This window comes from Grampus griseus (assembly GCF_964374135.1).
Source record: "Grampus griseus genome assembly, chromosome: 14".
NCBI classification, from domain to species: Eukaryota; Metazoa; Chordata; class Mammalia; order Artiodactyla; family Delphinidae; genus Grampus; species Grampus griseus.
In genome coordinates this window covers 25581761-25601040 of record NC_139008.1, presented here as the reverse complement: position 1 = coordinate 25601040, position 19280 = coordinate 25581761, and positions in this window count along the sequence as shown.

The following is a 19280-nucleotide window of genomic DNA, read 5'->3' as shown; positions in this document are numbered from 1 at the left end:
AGGGTACGACAACGCTTTAGGGGGAGCGTACGTGTGAGGGCGCGGGTTAGCGTTAGCGTACGGGTTAGGATTAGGGGACGGGTGAGGGTCAGGCTTTGGGGAAGGGTTAGGGTTAGGCTTCGGGCTAGGGTTAGGGTTAGGGGATGGGGACGGTTTAGGGTCCAGGTGAGCGTATGCCAACGCTTTAGGGGGAGCGTACGTGTGAGGGCGCGGGTTAGCGTTAGCGTACGGTTTAGGATTAGGGGACGGGTGAGGGTGAGGCTTCGGGGAAGGGTTAGGGTTCGGGTTCGGGCTAGGGTTAGGGTTAGGGGACGGGGACAGTTTAGGGTCCAGGTGAGTGTACGACAACGCTTTAGGGGGAGCGTACGCGTGAGGGCGCGGATTAGCGTTAGCCTACGGGTTAGGATTAGGGGACGGGTGAGGGTCAGGCTTCGGAGAAGGGTTAGGGTTAGGCTTCGGGCTAGGGTTAGGGTTAGGGGACGGGGACGGTTTAGGGTCCAGGTGAGGGTACGACAACGCTTTAGGGGGAGCGTACGTGTGAGGGTGCGGTTTAGCGTTACCGTACGGGTTAGCATTAGACGACGAGTGAGGGTCAGGCTTCGGGGAAGGGTTAGGGTTAGGGTTCGGGCTAGGGTTAGGGTTAGGGGACGGGGACGGTTTAGGGTCCAGGTGAGGGTAGGACAACGCTTTAGGGGGAGCGTACGTGTGAGGGCATGGGTTAGCGTTAGCGTACGGGTTAGGATTACGGGACGGGTGAGGGTCAGGCTTCGGGGAAGTGTTAGGGTTAGGGTTCGGGCTAGGGTTAGGGTTAGGGGACGGGGACGGTTTAGGGTCCAGGTGAGGGTACGACAACGCTTTAGGGGGAGCGTACGTGTGAGGGCGCGGGTTAGCGTTAGCGTACGGGTTAGGATTAGGGGACGGCTGAGGGTCAGGCTTCGGGGAAGGGTTAGGGATAGGGTTCGGGCTAGGGTTAGGGTTAGGGGACGGGGACGGTTTAGGGTCCAGGTGAGGGTACGCCAACGCTTTAGGGGGAGCGTACGTGTGAGGGCGCGGGTTAGCGTTAGCGTACAGTTTAGGATTAGGGGACGGGTGAGGGTCAGGCTTCGGGGAAGGGTTAGGGTTAGGGTTCGGGCTAGGGTTAGGGTTAGGGGACGGGGACGGTTTAGGGTCCAGGTGAGGGTACGACAACGCTTTAGGGGGAGTGTACGTGTGAGGGCGCGGGTTATCGTTACCGTACGGGTTAGCATTAGACGATGGGTGAGGGTCAGGCTTCGGGGAAGGGTTAGGGTTAGGGTTCGGGCTAGGGTTAAGGTTAGGGGACGGGGACGGTTTAGGGTCCAGGTGAGGGTACGACAACACTTTAGGGGGAGCGTACGTGTGAGGGCGCGGGTTAGCGTTAGCGTACGGTTTACGATTAGGGGACGGGTGAGGTTCAGGCTTCGGGGAAGGGTTAGGGTTAGGGTTCGGGCTAGGGTTAGGGTTAGGGGACGGGGACGGTTTAGGGTCCAGGTGAGGGTACGACAACACTTTAGGTGGAGCGTACGTGTGAGGGCGCGGGTTAGCGTTAGCTTACGGGTTAGGATTAGGGGACGAGTGAGGGTCAGGCTTCGGAGAAGTGTTAGGGTTAGGGTTCGGGTTAGGGTTAGGGTTAGGGGACGGGGACCGTTTAGGGTCCAGGTGAGGGTACGACAACGCTTTAGGGGGAGCGTACGTGTGAGGGCGCGGGTTAGCGTTAGCGTACGGGTTAGCATTAGACGACGAGTGAGGGTCAGGCTTCGCGTAAGGGTTACCGTTAGCGTTCGGGCTAGGGTTAGGGTTAGGGGACGGGGAAGGTTTAGGTTTCAGGTGAGGGTACAACAACGCTTTAGGGGGAGCGTACGTGTGAGGGCGTGGGTTAGCGTTAGCGTACGGGTTAGCATCAGGGGAAGGATGAGGGTCAGGCTTCGGGGAAGGGTTAGGGTTAGGGTTCGGGCTAGGGTTAGGGTTAGGGGACGGGGCAGTTTAGTGTCAAGGTGAGGGTAGGACAACGCTTTAGGGGGAGCATACGTGTGAGGGCGCGGGTTAGCGTTAGCGTACGGGTTAGGATTAGGGGACGGGTGAGGGTCAGGCTTCGGGGAAGGGTTAGGGTTAGGCTTCGGGCTAGGGTTAGGGTTAGGGGACGGGGACGGTTTAGGTTCCAGGTGAGGGTACGAAAACGCTTTAGGGGGAGCGTACGTGTGAGGGCGCGGGTTAGCGTTAGCGTACGGGTTAGGATTACGGGACGGGTGAGGGTCAGGCTTCGGGGAAGTGTTAGGGTTAGGGTTCGGGCTAGGGTTAGGGTTAGGGGACGGGGACGGTTTAGGGTCCAGGTGAGGGTACGACAACGCTTTAGGGGGAGCGTACGTGTGAGGATGCGGGTTAGCATTACCGTACGGGTTAGCATTAGACGACGAGTGAGGGTTAGGCTTCGGGGAAGGGTTAGGGTTAGGGTTCGGGCTAGGGTTAGGGTTAGGGGACGGGGACGGTTTAGGGTCCAGGTGAGGGTACAACAATGCTTTAGGGGGAGCGTACGTGTGAGGGCGCGGGTTAGCGTTAGCGTACGGGTTAGGATTAGGGGACCCGTGAGTGTCAGGCTTCGGGGAAGGGTTACGGTTAGCTTTCGGGCTAGGGTTAGGGTTAGGGGACGGGGATGGTTTAGGGCCCAGGTGAGAGTACGACAACGCTTTAGGGGGAGTGTACGTGTGAGGGCGCGGGTTATCGTTACCGTACGGGTTAGCGTTAGACGATGAATGAGGGTCAGGCTTCGGGGAAGGGTTAGGGTTAGGGTTCGGGCTAGGGTTAGGGTTAGGGGATGGGGACGGTTTAGGGTCCAGGTGAGGTTACGACAATGCTTTAGGGGGAGCGTACGTGTGAGGGCGCGGGTTAGCGTTAGCGTACGGTTTACGATTAGGGGACGGGTGAGGTTCAGGCTTCGGGGAAGGGTTAGGGTTAGGGTTCGGGCTAGGGTTAGGGTTAGGGGACGGGGACGGTTTAGGGTCCAGGTGAGGGTACGACAACACTTTAGGTGGAGCGTACGTGTGAGGGCGCGGGTTAGCGTTAGCTTACGGGTTAGGATTAGGGGACGGATGAGGGTCAGGCTTCGGAGAAGTGTTAGGGTTAGGGTTCGGGCTAGGGTTAGGGGACGGGGATGGGGACGGTTTAGGGTCCAGGTGAGGGTACGACAACGCTTTAGGGGGAGCGTACGTGTGAGGGCGCGGGTTAGCGTTAACGTACGGGTTAGGATTAGGGGACGGTTGAGGGTCAGGCTTCGGGGAAGGGTTAGGGTTAGGGTTCGGGCTAGGGTTAGGGTTAGGGGACGGGGACGGTTTAGGGTCCAGGTGAGGGTACGCCAACGCTTTAGGGGGAGCGTACGTGTGAGGGCGCGGGTTAGCGTTAGCGTACGGTTTAGGATGAGGGGACGGGTGAGGGTCAGGCTTCGGGGAAGGGTTAGTGTTAGGGTTTGGGCTAGGGTTAGGGTTAGGGGACGGGGACGGTTTAGGGTCCAGGTTAGGTTACGACAACGCTTTAGGGGGAGCGTACGTGTGAGGGCGCGGGTTAGCGTTAGCGTACGGGTTAGGATTAGGGGACGGGTGAGGGTCAGGCTTCGCGTAAGGGTTACTGTTACCGTTCGGGCTAGGGTTAGGGTTAGGGGACGGGGACGGTTTAGGTTTCAGGTGAGGGTACGACAACGCTTTAGGGGGAGCGTACGTGTGAGGGCGTGGGTTAGCGTTAGCGTACGGGTTAGCATCAGGGGAAGGATGAGGGTCAGGCTTCGGCGAAGGGTTAGGGTTAGGGTTCGGGCTAGGGTTAGGGTTAGGGGACGGGGCGGTTTAGGGTCAAGGTGAGGGTACGACAACGCTTTAGGGGGAGCATACGTGTGAGGGCGCGGGTTAGCGTTAGCGTACGGGTTAGGATTAGGGGACGGGTGAGGGTCAGGCTTCGGGGAAGGGTTAGGGTTAGGGTTCGGGCTAGGGTTAGGGTTAGGGGACGGGGACGGTTTAGGGTCCAGGTGAGGGTACGACAATGCTTTAGGGGGAGCGTACGTGCGAGGGCGCGGGTTAGCGTTAGCGTACGGGTTAGGATTAGGGGACCGGTGAGTGTCAGGCTTCGGGGAAGGGTTACGGTTAGACTTCGGGCTAGGGTTAGGGTTAGGGGACGGGGATGGTTTAGGGTCCAGGTGAGGGTACGACAACGCTTTAGGAGGAGTGTACGTGTGAGGGCGCGGGTTATCGTTACCGTACGGGTTAGCATTAGACGATGGATGAGGGTCAGGCTTCGGGGAAGGGTTAGGGTTAGGGTTCGGGCTAGGGTTAGGGTTAGGGGATGGGGACGGTTTAGGGTCCAGGTGAGGGTACGAAAACACTTTAGGTGGAGCGTACGTGTGAGGGCGCGGGTTAGCGTTAGCGTACGGGTTAGGATTAGGGGACGGGTGAGGGTCAGGCTTCGGGGAAGGGTTAGGGTTAGGGTTCGGGCTAGGGTTAGGGTTAGGGGACGGGGACGGTTTAGGGTCCAGGTGAGGGTACGACAACACTTTAGGGGGAGCGTACGTGTGAGGGCGCGGGTTATCGTTACCGTACGGGTTAGCATTAGACGATGGGTGAGGGTTAGGCTTCGGAGAAGTGTTAGGGTTAGGGTTCGGGCTAGGGTTAGGGTTAGGGGACAGGGACGGTTTAGGGTCCAGGTGAGGGTACGACAACACTTTAGGGGGAGCGTACGTGTGAGGGCGCGGGTTAGCGTTAGCGTACGGTTTACGATTAGGGGACGGGTGAGGTTCAGGCTTCGGGGAAGGGTTAGGGTTAGGGTTCGGGCTAGGGTTAGGGTTAGGGGACGGGGACGGTTTAGGGTCCAGGTGAGGGTACGACAACACTTTAGGTGGAGCGTACGTGTGAGGGCGCGGGTTAGCGTTAGCTTACGGGTTAGGATTAGGGGACGGGTGAGGGTCAGGCTTCGGAGAAGTGTTAGGGTTAGGGTTCGGGTTAGGGTTAGGGTTAGGGGACGGGGACCGTTTAGGGTCCAGGTGAGGGTACGACAACGCTTTAGGGGGAGCGTACGTGTGAGGGCGCGGGTTAGCGTTAGCGTACGGGTTAGGATTAGGGGACGGGTGAGGGTCAGGCTTCGGGGAAGGGTTAGGGTTAGGGTTCGAGCTCGGGTTAGGGTTAGGGGACGGGGACGGTTTAGGGTCCAGGTGAGGGTATGCCAACGCTTTAGGGGGAGCGTACGTGTGAGGGCGCGGGTTAGCGTTAGCGTACGGTTTAGGATTAGGGGACGGGTGAGGGTGAGGCTTCGGGGAAGGGTTAGGGTTAGGGTTCGGGCTAGGGTTAGGGTTAGGGGACGGGGACGGTTTAGGGTACAGGTGAGGGTACAACAACGCTTTAGGGGGAGCGTACGCGTGAGGGCGCGGATTAGCGTTAGCGTACGGGTTAGGATTAGGGGACGGGTGAGGGTCAGGCTTCGGAGAAGGGTTAGGGTTAGGCTTCGGGCTAGGGTTAGGGTTAGGGGATGGGGACGGTTTAGGGTCCAGGTGAGGGTACGACAACGCTTTAGGGGGAGCGTACGTGTGAGGGCGCAGGTTAGCGTTAGCGTACGGGTTAGGATTAGGGGACGGGTGAGTGTCAGGCTTAGGGGAAGGGTTAGGGTTAGGGTTCGGGCTAGGGTTACTGTTAGGGGACGGGGACGGTTTAGGGTCCAGGTGAGGGTACGACAACGCTTTAGGGGGAGCGTACGTGTGAGGGCGTGGGTTAGCGTTAGCGTACGGATTAGGATTACGGGACGGGTGAGGGTCAGGCTTCGGGGAAGTGTTAGGGTTAGGGTTCGGGCTAGGGTTAGGGTTAGGGGACGGGGAAGGTTTAGGGTCCAGGTGAGAGTACGACAACGCTTTAGGGGGAGCGTACGTGTGAGGGCACGGGTTAGCGTTAGCGTACGGGTTAGGATTAGGGGACGGGTGAGGGTCAGGCTTCGGGGAAGTGTTAGGGTTAGGGTTCGGGCTAGGGTTAGGGTTAGGGGACGGGGACGGTTTAGGGTCCAGGTGAGGGTACGCCAACGCTTTAGGGGGAGCGTACGTGTGAGGGCGCGGGTTAGCGTTAGCGTACGGGTTATCATTAGACGACGAGTGAGGGTCAGGCTTCGCGTAAGGGTTACCGTTAGCGTTCGGGCTAGGGTTAGGGTTAGGGGACGGGGAAGGTTTAGGTTTCAGGTGAGGGTACAACAACGCTTTAGGGGGAGCGTACGTGTGAGGGCGTGGGTTAGCGTTAGCGTACGGGTTACCATCAGGGGAAGGATGAGGGTCAGGCTTCGGGGAAGGGTTAGGGTTAGGGTTCGGGCTAGGGTTAGGGTTAGGGGACGGGGCAGTTTAGGGTCAAGGTGAGGGTAGGACAACGCTTTAGGGGGAGCATACGTGTGAGGGCGCGGGTTAGCGTTAGCGTACGGGTTAGGATTAGGGGACGGGTGAGGGTCAGGCTTCGGGGAAGGGTTAGGGTTAGGCTTCGGGCTAGGGTTAGGGTTAGGGGACGGGGACGGTTTAGGTTCCAGGTGAGGGTACGAAAACGCTTTAGGGGGAGCGTACGTGTGAGGGCGCGGGTTAGCGTTAGCGTACGGGTTAGGATTACGGGACGGGTGAGGGTCAGGCTTCGGGGAAGTGTTAGGGTTAGGGTTCGGGCTAGGGTTAGGGTTAGGGGACGGGGACGGTTTAGGGTCCAGGTGAGGGTACGACAACGCTTTAGGGGGAGCGTACGTGTGAGGATGCGGGTTAGCGTTACCGTACGGGTTAGCATTAGACGACGAGTGAGGGTTAGGCTTCGGGGAAGGGTTAGGGTTAGGGTTCGGGCTAGGGTTAGGGTTAGGGGACGGGGACGGTTTAGGGTCCAGGTGACTGTACAACAATGCTTTAGGGGGAGCGTACGTGTGAGGGCGCGGGTTAGCGTTAGCGTACGGGTTAGGATTAGGGGACCCGTGAGTGTCAGGCTTCGGGGAAGGGTTACGGTTAGCTTTCGGGCTAGGGTTAGGGTTAGGGGACGGGGATGGTTTAGGGCCCAGGTGAGAGTACGACAACGCTTTAGGGGGAGTGTACGTGTGAGGGCGCGGGTTATCGTTACCGTACGGGTTAGCGTTAGACGATGAATGAGGGTCAGGCTTCGGGGAAGGGTTAGGGTTAGGGTTCGGGCTAGGGTTAGGGTTAGGGGATGGGGACGGTTTAGGGTCCAGGTGAGGTTACGACAATGCTTTAGGGGGAGCGTACGTGTGAGGGCGCGGGTTAGCGTTAGCGTACGGTTTACGATTAGGGGACGGGTGAGGTTCAGGCTTCGGGGAAGGGTTAGGGTTAGGGTTCGGGCTAGGGTTAGGGTTAGGGGACGGGGACGGTTTAGGGTCCAGGTGAGGGTACGACAACACTTTAGGTGGAGCGTACGTGTGAGGGCGCGGGTTAGCGTTAGCTTACGGGTTAGGATTAGGGGACGGGTGAGGGTCAGGCTTCGGAGAAGTGTTAGGGTTAGGGTTCGGGCTAGGGTTAGGGGACGGGGATGGGGACGGTTTAGGGTCCAGGTGAGGGTACGACAACGCTTTAGGGGGAGCGTACGTGTGAGGGCGAGGGTTAGCGTTAGCGTACGGGTTAGGATTAGGGGACGGTTGAGGGTCAGGCTTCGGGGAAGGGTTAGGGTTAGGCTTCGGGCTAGGGTTAGGGTTAGGGGACGGGGACGGTTTAGGGTCCAGGTGAGGGTACGCCAACGCTTTAGGGGGAGCGTACGTGTGAGGGCGCGGGTTAGCGTTAGCGTACGGTTTAGGATGAGGGGACGGGTGAGGGTCAGGCTTCGGGGAAGGGTTAGTGTTAGGGTTTGGGCTAGGGTTAGGGTTAGGGGACGGGGACGGTTTAGGGTCCAGGTTAGGTTACGACAACGCTTTAGGGGGAGCGTACGTGTGAGGGCGCGGGTTAGCGTTAGCGTACGGGTTAGGATTAGGGGACGGGTGAGGGTCAGGCTTCGCGTAAGGGTTACTGTTACCGTTCGGGCTAGGGTTAGGGTTAGGGGACGGGGACGGTTTAGGTTTCAGGTGAGGGTACGACAACGCTTTAGGGGGAGCGTACGTGTGAGGGCGTGGGTTAGCGTTAGCGTACGGGTTAGCATCAGGGGAAGGATGAGGGTCAGGCTTCGGGGAAGGGTTAGGGTTAGGGTTCGGGCTAGGGTTAGGGTTAGGGGACGGGGCGGTTTAGGGTCAAGGTGAGGGTACGACAACGCTTTAGGGGGAGCATACGTGTGAGGGCGCGGGTTAGCGTTAGCGTACGGGTTAGGATTAGGGGACGGGTGAGGGTCAGGCTTCGGGGAAGGGTTAGGGTTAGGGTTCGGGCTAGGGTTAGGGTTAGGGGACGGGGACGGTTTAGGGTCCAGGTGAGGGTACGACAATGCTTTAGGGGGAGCGTACGTGTGAGGGCGCGGGTTAGCGTTAGCGTACGGGTTAGGATTAGGGGACCGGTGAGTGTCAGGCTTCGGGGAAGGGTTACGGTTAGCCTTCGTGCTAGGGTTAGGGTTAGGGGACGGGGATGGTTTAGGGTCCAGGTGAGGGTACGACAACGCTTTAGGAGGAGTGTACGTGTGAGGGCGCGGGTTATCGTTACCGTACGGGTTAGCATTAGACGATGGAGGAGGGTCAGGCTTCGGGGAAGGGTTAGGGTTAGGGTTCGGGCTAGGGTTAGGGTTAGGGGATGGGGACGGTTTAGGGTCCAGGTGAGGGTACGAAAACACTTTAGGTGGAGCGTACGTGTGAGGGCGCGGGTTAGCGTTAGCGTACGGGTTAGGATTAGGGGACGGGTGAGGGTCAGGCTTCGGGGAAGGGTTAGGGTTTGGGTTCGGGCTAGGGTTAGGGTTAGGGGACGGGGACGGTTTAGGGTCCAGGTGAGGGTACGACAACGCTTTAGGGGGAGCGTACGTGTGAGGGCGCGGGTTAGCGTTAGCGTACGGGTTAGGATTAGTGGACGGGTGAGGGTCAGGCTTCGGGGAAGGGTTAGGGTTAGGGTTCGGGCTAGGGTTAGGGTTAGGGGACGGGGACGGTTTAGGGTCCAGGTGAGGGTATGCCAACGCTTTAGGGGGAGCGTACGTGTGAGGGCACGGGTTAGCGTTAGCATTCGGTTTAGGATTAGGGGACGGGTGAGGGTGAGGCTTCGGGGAAGGGTTAGGGTTAGGGTTCTGGCTAGGGTTAGGGTTAGGGGACGGGGACGGTTTAGGGTCCAGGTGAGGGTACGACAACGCTTTAGGGGGAGCGTACGCGTGAGGGCGCGGGTTAGCGTTAGCGTACGGGTTAGGATTAGGGGACGGGTGAGTGTCAGGCTTCGGAGAAGGGTTAGGGTTAGGCTTCGGGCTAGGGTTAGTGTTAGGGGACGGGGACGGTTTAGGGTCCAGGTGATGGTACGACAACGCTTTAGGGGGAGCGTACGTGTGAGGGTGCGGGTTAGCGTTACCGTACGGGTTAGCATTAGACGAAGGGTGAGGGTCAGGCTTCGGGGAAGTGTTAGGGTTAGGCTTCGGGCTAGGGTTAGGGTTAGGGGACGGGGACGGTTTAGGGTTAAGGTGAGGGTACGACAACGCTTTAGGGGGAGCGTACGTGTGAGGGCGCGGGTTAGCGTTAGCGTACGGCTTAGGATTAGGGGACGGGTGAGGGTCAGGCTTCGGGGAAGGGTTAGGGTTAGGGTTCCGGCTAGGGTTAGGGTTAGGGGACGGGGACGGTTTAGGGTCCAGGTGAGGGTACGACAACGCTTTAGGGGGAGCGTACGTGTGAGGGCGCGGGTTAGCGTTAGCGTACGGGTTAGGATTACGGGACAGGTGAGGGTCAGGCTTCGGGGAAGTGTTAGGGTTAGGGTTCGGGCTAGGGTTAGGGTTAGGGGACGGGGACGGTTTAGGGTCCAGGTGAGGGTACGACAACGCTTTAGGGGGAGCGTACGTGTGAGGGCGCGGGTTAGCGTTAGCGTACGGGTTAGGATTAGGTGACCGGTGAGGGTCAGGCTTCGGGGAAGGGTTAGGGATAGGGTTCGGGCTAGGGTTAGGGTTAGGGGACGGGGACGGTTTAGGGTCCAGGTGAGGGTACGCCAACGCTTTAGGGGGAGCGTACGTGTGAGGGCGCGGGTTAGCGTTAGCGTACGGCTTAGGATTAGGGGACGGGTGAGGGTCAGGCTTCGGGGAAGGGTTAGGGTTAGGGTTCGGGCTAGGGTTAGGGTTAGGGGACGGGGACGGTTTAGGGTCCAGGTGAGGGTACGACAACGCTTTAGGGGGAGCGTACGTGTGAGGGCACGGGTTAGCGTTAGCGTACGGGTTAGGATTACGGGACGGGTGAGGGTCAGGCTTCGGGGAAGGGTTAGGGTTAGGGTTCGAGCTAGGGTTAGGGTTAGGGGACGGGGACGGTTTAGGGTCCAGGTGAGAGTACGACAACACTTTAGGTGGAGCGTACGTGTGAGGGCGCGGGTTAGCGTTAGCTTACGGGTTAGGATTAGGGGACGGGTGAGGGTCAGGCTTCGGAGAAGTGTTAGGGTTAGGGTCGGGCTAGGGTTAGGGTTAGGGGACGGGGACGGTTTAGGGTCCAGGTGAGGGTACGACAACGCTTTAGGGGGAGCGTACGTGTGAGGGCGCGGGTTAGCGTTAGCGTACGGGTTAGGATTAGGGGACGGGTGAGTGTCAGGCTTCGGGGAAGGGTTAGGGTTAGGGTTCGAGCTAGGGTTAGGGTTAGGGGACGGGGACGGTTTAGGGTCCAGGTGAGGGTATGCCAACGCTTTAGGGGGAGCGTACGTGTGAGGGCGCGGGTTAGCGTTAGCGTACGGTTTAGGATTAGGGGACGGGTGAGGGTGAGGCTTCGGGGAAGGGTTAGGGTTAGGGTTCGGGCTAGGGTTAGGGTTAGGGGACGGGGACGGTTTAGGGTACAGGTGAGGGTACGACAACGCTTTAGGGGGAGCGTACGCGTGAGAGCGCGGATTAGCGTTAGCGTACGGGTCAGGATTAGGGGACGGGTGAGGGTCAGGCTTCGGAGAAGGGTTAGGGTTAGGTTTCGGGCTAGGGTTAGGGTTAGGGGACGGGGACGGTTTAGGGTCCAGGTGAGGGTACGACAACGCTTTAGGGGGAGCGTACGTGTGAGGGTGCGGGTTAGCGTTAGCGTACGGGTTAGCATTAGACGACGAGTGAGGGTCAGGCTTCGGGGAAGGGTTAGGGTTAGGCTTCGGGCTAGGGTTAGGGTTAGGGGACGGGGACGGTTTAGAGTCAAGGTGAGGGTACGACAACGCTATAGGGGGAGCATACGTGTGAGGGCGCGGGTTAGCGTTAGCGTACGGCTTAGGATTAGGGGACGGGTGAGGGTCAGGCTTCGGGGAAGGGTTAGGGTTAGGGTTCGGGCTAGGGTTAGGGTTAGGGGACGGGGACGGTTTAGGGTCCAGGTGAGGGTACGACAACGCTTTAGGGGGAGCGTACGTGTGAGGGCACGGGTTAGCGTTAGCGTACGGGTTAGGATTACGGGACGGGTGAGGGTCAGGCTTCGGGGAAGTTTTAGGGTTAGGGTTCGGGCTAGGGTTAGGGTTAGGGGACGGGGACGGTTTAGGGTCCAGGTGAGGGTACGACAACGCTTTAGGGGGAGCGTACGTGTGAGGGCGCGGGTTAGCGTTAGCGTACGGGTTAGGATTAGGGGACGGGTGAGTGTCAGGCTTCGGGGAAGGGTTAGGGATAGGGTTCGGGCTAGGGTTAGAGTTAGGGGACGGGGACGGTTTAGGGTCCAGGTGAGGGTACGCCAACGCTTTAGGGGGAGCGTACGTGTGAGGGCGCGGGTTAGCATTAGCGTACGGTTTAGGATTAGGGGACGGGTGAGGGTCAGGCTTCGGGGAAGGGTTAGGGTTAGGGTTCGGGCTAGGGTTAGGGTTAGGGGACGGGGACGGTTTAGGGTACAGGTGAGGGTACGACAACGCTTTAGGGGGAGCGTACGTGTGAGGGCGCAGGTTAGCGTTAGCGTACGGGTTAGGATTAGGGGACGGGTGAGGGTCAGGCTTCGGAGAAGGGTTAGGGTTAGGCTTCGGGCTAGGGTTAGGGTTAAGGGATGGGGACGGTTTAGGGTCCAGGTGAGGGTACGACAACGCTTTAGGGGGAGCGTACGTGTGAGGGCGCGGGTTAGCGTTAGCGTACGGGTTAGGATTAGGGGACGGGTGAGGGTCAGGCTTCGGGGAAGGGTTAGGGTTAGGGTTCGGGCTAGGGTTAGTGTTAGGGGACGGGGACGGTTTAGGGTCCAGGTGAGGGTACGACAACGCTTTAGGGGGAGCGTACGTGTGAGGGCGCGGGTTAGCGTTAGCGTACGGGTTAGGATTACGGGACGGGTGAGGGTCAGGCTTCGGGGAAGTGTTAGGGTTAGGGTTCGGGCTAGGGTTAGGGTTAGGGGACGGGGACGGTTTAGGGTCCAGGTGAGGGTACGACAACGCTTTAGGGGGAGCGTACGTGTGAGGGCGAGGGTTAGCGTTAGCGTACGGGTTAGGATTAGGGGACGGGTGAGGGTCAGGCTTCGGGGAAGTGTTAGGGTTAGGGTTCGGGCTAGGGTTAGGGTTAGGGGACGGGGACGGTTTAGGGTCCAGGTGAGGGTACGCCAACGCTTTAGGGGGAGCGTACGTGTGAGGGCGCGGGTTAGCGTTAGCGTACGGGTTAGGATTAGGGGACGGGTGAGCGTCAGGCTTCGCGTAAGGGTTACCGTTAGCGTTCGGGCTAGGGTTAGGGTTAGGGGACGGGGAAGGTTTAGGTTTCAGGTGAGGGTACGACAACGCTTTAGGGGGAGCGTACGTGTGAGGGCGTGGGTTAGCGTTAGCGTACGGGTTAGCATCAGGGGAAGGATGAGGGTCAGGCTTCGGGGAAGGGTTAGGGTTAGGGTTCAGGCTAGGGTTAGGGTTAGGGGACGGGGCGGTTTAGGGTCAAGGTGAGGGTACGACAACGCTTTAGGGGGAGCATACGTGTGAGGGCGCGGGTTAGCGTTAGCGTACGGGTTAGGATTAGGGGACGGGTGAGGGTCAGGCTTCGGGGAAGGGTTAGGGTTAGGCTTCGGGCTAGGGTTAGGGTTAGGGGACGGGGACGGTTTAGGTTCCAGGTGAGGGTAGGAAAACGCTTTAGGGGGAGCGTATGTGTGAGGGCGCGGGTTAGCGTTAGCATACGGGTTAGGATTACGGGACGGGTGAGGGTCAGGCGTCGGGGAAGTGTTAGGGTTAGGGTTCGGGCTAGGGTTAGGGTTAGGGGACGGGGACGGTTTAGGGTCCAGGTGAGGGTACGACAACGCTTTAGTGGGAGCGTACGTGTGAGGATGCGGGTTAGCGTTACCGTACGGGTTAGCATTAGACGACGAGTGAGGGTTAGGCTTCGGGGAAGGGTTAGGGTTAGGGTTCGGGCTAGGGTTAGGGTTAGGGGACGGGGACGGTTTAGGGTCCAGGTGAGGGTACGACAATGCTTTAGGGGGAGCGTACGTGTGAGGGCGCGGGTTAGCGTTAGCGTACGGGTTAGGATTAGGGGACGGGTGAGGGTCAGGCTTCGGGGAAGGGTTAGGGTTCGGGCTAGGGTTAGGGTTAGGGGACGGGGACGGTTTAGGGTCCAGGTGAGGGTACGCCAATGCTTTAGGGGGAGCGTACGTGTGAGGGCGCGGGTTAGCGTTAGCGTACGGGTTAGGATTAGGGGACAGGTGAGGGTCAGGCTTCGGGGAAGGGTTAGTGTTAGGGTTTGGGCTAGGGTTAGGGTTAGGGGACGGGGACGGTTTAGGGTCCAGGTTAGGTTACGACAACGCTTTAGGGGGAGCGTACGTGTGAGGGCGCGGGTTAGCGTTAGCGTACGGGTTAGGATTAGGGGACGGGTGAGGGTCAGGCTTCGCGTAAGGGTTACCGTTAGCGTTCGGGCTAGGGTTAGGGTTAGGGGATGGGGACAGTTTAGGGTCCAGGTGAGGGTACGACAACACTTTAGGGGGAGCGTACGTGTGAGGGCGCGGGTTAGCGTTAGCGTACGGTTTACGATTAGGGGACGGGTGAGGTTCAGGCTTCGGGGAAGTGTTAGGGTTAGGGTTCAGGCTAGGGTTAGGGTTAGGGGACGGGGACGGTTTAGGGTCCAGGTGAGGGTACGACAACACTTTAGGTGGAGCGTACGTGTGAGGGCGCGGGTTAGCGTTAGCTTACGGGTTAGGATTAGGGGACGGGTGAGGGTCAGGCTTCGGAGAAGTGTTAGGGTTAGGGTTCGGGGTAGGGTTAGGGTTAGGGGACGGGGACGGTTTAGGGTCCAGGTGAGGGTACGACAACGCTTTAGGGGGAGCGTACGTGTGAGGGCGCGGGTTAGCGTTAGCGTACGGGTTAGGATTAGGGGACGGGTGAGGGTCAGGCTTCGGGGAAGGGTTAGGGTTAGGGTTCGGGCTAGGGTTACGGTTAGGGGACGGGGACGGTTTAGGGTACAGGTGAGGGTACGACAACGCTTTAGGGGGAGCGTACGCGTGAGGGCGCGGGTTAGCGTTAGAGTACGGGTTAGGATTAGGGGACAGGTGAGGGTCAGGCTTCGGAGAAGGGTTAGGGTTAGGCTTCGGGCTAGGGTTAGGGTTAGGGGACGGGGACGGTTTAGGGTCCAGGTGAGGGTACGACAACGCTTTAGGGGGAGCGTACGTGTGAGGGCGCGGGTTAGCGTTAGCGTGCCGGTTAGGATTAGGTGATGGGTGAGGGTCAGGCTTCGGGGAAGGGTTAGGGTTAGGGTTCGGGTTACGGTTAGGGTTAGGGGACGGGGACGGTTTAGGGTCCAGGTGAGGGTACGACAATGCTTTAGGGGGAGCGTACGTGTGAGGGCGCGGGTTAGCGTTAGCGTACGGGTTAGAATTAGGGGACGGGTGAGGGTCAGGCTTCGGGGAAGGGTTACCGTTAGCATTCGGGCTAGGGTTAGGGTTAGGGGACGGGGTCGGTTTAGGTTCCAGGTTAGGGTACGACAACGCTTTAGGGGGAGCGTACGTGTGAGGGCGCGGGTTAGCGTTAGCGTACGGGTTAGGATTAGGGTACGGGTGAGGGTCAGGCTTCGGGGAAGGGTTAGGGTTAGGCTTCGGGCTAGGGTTAGGGTTAGGGGATGGGGAAGGTTTAGCTTCCAGGTGAGGGTACGACAACGCTTTAGGGGGAGCGTACGTGTGAGGGCGCGGGTTAGCGTTAGCGTACGGGTTAGGATTAGGTGATGGGTGAGGGTCAGGCTTCGGGGAAGTGTTAGTGTTAGGCTTCGGGCTAGGGTTAGGGTTAGGGGACGGGGACGGTTTAGGGTCCAGGTGAGGGTACGACAACGCTTTAGGGGGAGCGTACGTGTGAGGGCGCGGGTTAGCGTTAGCGTACGGGTTAGGATTAGGGGACGGGTGAGGGTCAGGCTTCGCGTAAGGGTTACCGTTAGCGTTCGGGCTAGGGTTAGGGTTAGGGGACGGGGACGTTTTAGGTTCCAGGTGAGGGTACGACAACACTTTAGGGGGAGCGTACGTGTGAGGGCGTGGGTTAGCCTTAGCGTACGGGTTAGCATTAGGGGAAGGATGAGGGTCAGGCTTCGGGGAAGGGTTAGGGTTAGGCTTCGGGCTAGGGTTAGGGTTAGGGGACGGGGACGGTTTAGGGTCCAGGTGAGGGTACGACAACACTTTAGGGGGAGCGTACGTGTGAGTGCGCGGGTTAGCGTTAGCGTACGGGTTAGGATTAGGGGACAGGTGAGGGTCAGGCTTCGGGGAAGGGTTAGGGTTAGCGTTCGGGCTAGGGTTAGGGTTAGGGGACGGGGACGGTTTAGGGTCCAGGTGAGATTACGACAACGCTTTAGGGGGAGCGTACGTGTGAGGGCGCGGGTTAGCGTTAGCGTACGAGTTAGGATTAGGGGACGGGTGAGTGTCAGGTTTCGGGGAAGGGTTAGGGTTAGGGTTCGGGCTAGGGTTAGGGTTAGGGGACGGGGACGGTTTAGGGTCCAGGTGAGGGTACGACAACGCTTTAGGGGGAGCGTACGTGTGAGGGCGCGGGTTAGCGTTAGCGTTCGGGTTAGGATTAGGGGACGGGTGAGGGTCAGGCTTCGGGGAAGTGTTAGGGTTAGGCTTCGGGTAGGGTTAGGGTTAGGGGACGGGGACGGTTTAGGGTCCAGGTGAGGGTACGCCAACGCTTTAGGGGGAGCCTACGTGTGAGGGCGCGGGTTAGCGTTAGCGTACGGGTTAGCATTAGACGACGGGTAAGGGTCATGCTTCGCGTAAGGGTTACCATTAGCGTTCGGGCTAGGGTTAGGGTTAGGGGACGGGGACGGTTTATGTTCCAGGTGAGGGTACGACAACGCTTTAGGGGGAGCGTACTTGTGAGGGCGTGGGTTAGCGTTAGCGTACGGGTTAGCATTAGGGGAAGGATGAGGGTCAGGCTTCGGGGAAGGGTTAGGGTTAGGGTTCGGGCTAGGGTTAGGGTTAGGGGACGGGGACGGTTTAGGGTCCAGGTGAGGGTACGACAACACTTTAGGGGGAGCGTACGTGTTAGGGCGCGGGTTAGCGTTAGCGTACGGTTTACGATTAGGGGACGGGTGAGGTTCAGGCTTCGGGGAAGGGTTAGGGTTAGGGTTCGGGCTAGGGTTAGGGTTAGGGGACGGGGACGGTTTAGGGTCCACGTGAGGGTACGACAACACTTTAGGTGGAGCGTACGTGTGAGGGCGCGGGTTAGCGTTAGCTTACGGGTTAGGATTAGGGGACGGGTGAGGGTCAGGCTTCGGAGAAGTGTTAGGGTTAGGGTTCGGGCTAGGGTTAGGGTTAGGGGACGGGGACGGTTTAGGGTCCAGGTGAGGGTATGCCAACGCTTTAGGGGGAGCATACGTGTGCGGGCGCGGGTTAGCGTTAGCGTACGGTTTAGGATTAGGGGACGGGTGAGGGTCAGGCTTCGCGTAAGGGTTACCGATAGCGTTCGGGCTAGGGTTAGGGTTAGGGGACGGGGAAGGTTTAGGTTTCAGGTGAGAGTACGACAACGCTTTAGGGGGAGCGTACGTGTGAGGGCGTGGGTTAGCGTTAGCGTACGGGTTAGCATCAGGGGAAGGATGAGGGTCAGGCTTCGGGGAAGGGTTAGGGTTAGGGTTCGGGCTAGGGTTAGGGTTAGGGGACGGGGCGGTTTAGGGTCAAGGTGAGGGTACGACAACGCTTTAGTGGGAGCATACGTGTGAGGGCGCGGGTTAGCGTTAGCGTACGGGTTAGGATAAGGGGACGGGTGAGGGTCAGGCTTCGGGGAAGGGTTAGGGTTAGGCTTCGGGCTAGGGTTAGGGTTAGGGGATGGGGACGGTTTAGGGTCCAGGTGAGGGTACGAAAACACTTTAGGTGGAGCGTACGTGTGAGGGCGCGGGTTAGCGTTAGCGTACGGGTTAGGATTAGGGGACGGGTGAGGGTCAGGCTTCGGGGAAGGGTTAGGGTTTGGGTTCGGGCTAGGGTTAGGGTTAGGGGACGGGGACGGTTTAGGGTCCAGGTGAGGGTACGACAACGCTTTAGGGGGAGCGTACGTGTGAGGGCGCGGGTTAGCGTTAGCGTACGGGTTAGGATTAGTGGACGGGTGAGGGTCAGGCTTCGGGGAAGGGTTAGGGTTAGGGTTCGGGCTAGGGTTAGGGTTAGGGGACGGGGACGGTTTAGGGTCCAGGTGAGGGTATGCCAACGCTTTAGGGGGAGCGTACGTGTGAGGGCACGGGTTAGCGTTAGCGTTCGGTTTAGGATTAGGGGACGGGTGAGGGTGAGGCTTCGGGGAAGGGTTAGGGTTAGGGTTCTGGCTAGGGTTAGGGTTAGGGGACGGGGACGGTTTAGGGTCCAGGTGAGGGTACGACAACGCTTTAGGGGGAGCGTACGTGTGAGGGTGCGGGTTAGCGTTACCGTACGGGTTAGCATTAGACGAAGGGTGAGGGTCAGGCTTCGGGGAAGTGTTAGGGTTAGGCTTCGGGCTAGGGTTAGGGTTAGGGGACGGGGACGGTTTAGGGTTAAGGTGAGGGTACGACAACGCTTTAGGGGGAGCGTACGTGTGAGGGCGCGGGTTAGCGTTAGCGTACGGCTTAGGATTAGGGGACGGGTGAGGGTCAGGCTTCGGGGAAGGGTTAGGGTTAGGGTTCCGGCTAGGGTTAGGGTTAGGGGACGGGGACGGTTTAGGGTCCAGGTGAGGGTACGACAACGCTTTAGGGGGAGCGTACGTGTGAGGGCGCGGGTTAGCGTTAGCGTACGGGTTAGGATTACGGGACAGGTGAGGGTCAGGCTTCGGGGAAGTGTTAGGGTTAGGGTTCGGGCTAGGGTTAGGGTTAGGGGACGGGGACGGTTTAGGGTCCAGGTGAGGGTACGACAACGCTTTAGGGGGAGCGTACGTGTGAGGGCGCGGGTTAGCGTTAGCGTACGGGTTAGGATTAGGTGACCGGTGAGGGTCAGGCTTCGGGGAAGGGTTAGGGATAGGGTTCGGGCTAGGGTTAGGGTTAGGGGACGGGGACGGTTTAGGGTCCAGGTGAGGGTACGCCAACGCTTTAGGGGGAGCGTACGTGTGAGGGCGCGGGTTAGCGTTAGCGTACGGCTTAGGATTAGGGGACGGGTGAGGGTCAGGCTTCGGGGAAGGGTTAGGGTTAGGGTTCGGGCTAGGGTTAGGGTTAGGGGACGGGGACGGTTTAGGGTCCAGGTGAGGGTACGACAACGCTTTAGGGGGAGCGTACGTGTGAGGGCACGGGTTAGCGTTAGCGTACGGGTTAGGATTACGGGACGGGTGAGGGTCAGGCTTCGGGGAAGGGTTAGGGTTAGGGTTCGAGCTAGGGTTAGGGTTAGGGGACGGGGACGGTTTAGGGTCCAGGTGAGAGTACGACAACACTTTAGGTGGAGCGTACGTGTGAGGGCGCGGGTTAGCGTTAGCTTACGGGTTAGGATTAGGGGACGGGTGAGGGTCAGGCTTCGGAGAAGTGTTAGGGTTAGGGTCGGGCTAGGGTTAGGGTTAGGGGACGGGGACGGTTTAGGGTCCAGGTGAGGGTACGACAACGCTTTAGGGGGAGCGTACGTGTGAGGGCGCGGGTTAGCGTTAGCGTACGGGTTAGGATTAGGGGACGGGTGAGTGTCAGGCTTCGGGGAAGGGTTAGGGTTAGGGTTCGAGCTAGGGTTAGGGTTAGGGGACGGGGACGGTTTAGGGTCCAGGTGAGGGTATGCCAACGCTTTAGGGGGAGCGTACGTGTGAGGGCGCGGGTTAGCGTTAGCGTACGGTTTAGGATTAGGGGACGGGTGAGGGTGAGGCTTCGGGGAAGGGTTAGGGTTAGGGTTCGGGCTAGGGTTAGGGTTAGGGG